Here is a 2,658-nt window from a genome sequence, read left to right as displayed (position 1 = left end):
GACTGTCACTGTCAGACTCAAATACACCACTGCATTAGAAATTCCAAGGCGGAAAAATTGAAAAGGTTTCCACAAGGCATGTTTTAATAAATCATAGCTTAATAAATAAAAAGAAAATAAATAAAATATGAATATGTTACATACTTGGTAACGGCAGTAACGGCACCATTAACATCCAAAACTTTTGCTGTACACTTGGCTTCAAAAAAATCGGGAAATGAAATTTGACCTAGTGTGAATTGGAAATTGAATTTGTCAATTTATGTCAATTTGTGTCTGTTTAACAGTAGTATTTCTGACACATAAGTGCAGTTTTTTAACCTAAATTCTAAAAGGTCGTTTCAAACTATAGAAATTTAATAAAATCTGACAGAACTTTTTCTGACAGTTCCCGTTTTTTTTGAAGCCAACCGTACCCAATCTTTCTGCTATTTAGCCCATGAACAATCCCTCAGAGGGGAGACAATTCTAAAATTTTGAATGGTGGGATGTGCCATATTTTTGACAAGAGAAAAGTCAACAATTTGAAATTGTCATTGAAATTGAAATTGTTGACTTGACATTAATGCTTGGTTTGCATTAATTTTTTATGAAGTGACAGTGACAATAGTACTATTGCGGGCAAAAAAAAGTAGGACATCAACGTCATTGTCTTGACTTTTAATGTGAAATAACCCTTATCTGATTCTAACCCTACTTTGAATTGATTGACGTTGTCATTAAGTATTGTAGGTTGTAGGGAATGATTGTAAGTAAGCACGTAGTAAATATTTATTTAATGCAAAGTTCCAATCAAAATCTACCTTTATCAAAAGAAGAGGGAATTTGGAAAAGGAAAATAGGAGTATAAAATAAATTTTTAAACTGTCAGCTGGAATAGTGTCAAAAAAATTGACAATAAAGCTTGAACTACATCGAATTTTTCAAAACTGACAGAAATTTGATGTCGCACCTTTTTTTGCCCGCAATAGTACTATCGCGGCCATCCAAAAGTGAACGTTTTTTTTTTATAGTTTGATATTTACTTTAAATCATAGGCGTCCTAAAATGTCAAAGTCTGACACTAGCGATAAAAAATTTATTGAAACTATTTTTTTTTAAATGCCACATCGCTCTCCGATGCAGACAGCTAGGGCTATTGCAAAGCTAGAAGAAAATTGGTCTTTGGCTGCTGTGGCGAGAGAATTACATTGCAGTAAGACTTGCATCTTCAATATAAAGAGGGGTTGGCAAGAAAACAGGCTTGAGAGGCCAATGCGAATCGGTGTTGGAAAGGTTTCTTTACTAAAGTTTACTTTCACTTTAATAATGTATTAATTACTTCTCAGTCTCATTTTTATTATTACAATTTTTTATTATTAAAATAGTAACGCCTGCTGCACGAACGCCAATGAATACAGCCTGATTTAATCTAACGAAAAATACGGAAATTTTCGCAAGGTATCGTTCACTTTTGAATGGCCGCGATTGTACATCCGGTCTGGTCCTAACAAAAGCCTAAATTTAAAATTCAAAATTAAGCTTTAACCAAAAACGGTTACTAACATAAAAAAAATCTAGAAATATCGAAAAGCTTCCTCGATTGTCTAAAGTAACCAATTTAGAATCTTACAGCGCTGATTGGCCATTTTGGTTAAGTGGGGGTTGCCAAAGTGGGGTATTCAATAAAAACGAACGCTCTCGGGGTTTGATTTCCAATGTAGCTGGAGTTTACCTTCAGTTGGTTATTCGAGTGATAGTTTTCTGTTTAAAAAAAATGTCGCTATTCAAAAACCGATAAATAAGTGAAATGTGGCAGTTGTTCGAGCATATTGACCAAATTTATACAAAGTGCAATATTTATTAAGCAAACATTTCATGCAAAATATCGATTTCAAATTTAAAGTCGCATATACGAAATAAACATCCAACAGTGTCTCTTCCAGTCAGTGTAGAACTGGTAAGTTTTATTAAATAAATAATTTCCAATAAATTGTGTGTAACCGTACGGGAAGTGTTCAAACAGGTCATGAAATCAAATTTCGACGGCCGTAAAAGTAAACGTCATTTTAATATTTGATAAAAATCAGAGTTTCCATGTTTTGTTTTGTTTTGAGTTTTAAATTGAATTCAATAAACATTGTAGATGTCATCAATAGACATTTTGATTAATTCGTCTCTTCGCACGGCCTCACATATTCCCATGATTAAAATTATCTAAAAAGGGACAGGTGATATAACTTATAATATAAGAGAACTTAAGGATGAACTGGAGTAACAATCTCAGCAAAAAGTTGCGGAATTCTTATAATGCTATGAAACGTTTTTTACGAGAAATCAATATTTGAAAAAATAGTTTTTAATTTTTGGAAACGAATTGTAATGAGTTGCAAGTAAATTTTTTGTTTATTTTCTTGATATTTAGATAATTACTTACATGTGATTTTACAATCTTTTGACTAAGACTGTACGTGAAAGTAAACAAAAGCACACTGAATTTCAATTTTCATTGATTTCTGTTAAAGTTCTTAACGCAACTGCAGTAAAACGTGCGATATGAGTGTAATGTTGCATACCGACGTCAATTATATGCATTTTGTTCACTTTTATTGAAATTAAAACAGATACATAACCTCAAAAACCGTGTTTTTCCACATGTAATTAGCGTTTACAAGGAAA

The sequence above is a fragment of the Tenebrio molitor genome, chromosome 3 (genome assembly GCF_963966145.1).
Source record: "Tenebrio molitor chromosome 3, icTenMoli1.1, whole genome shotgun sequence".
NCBI lineage: Eukaryota > Metazoa > Arthropoda > Insecta > Coleoptera > Tenebrionidae > Tenebrio > Tenebrio molitor.
The sequence above is the reverse complement of the archived record's forward strand: the minus strand, read 5'-3'. Positions refer to the sequence as shown.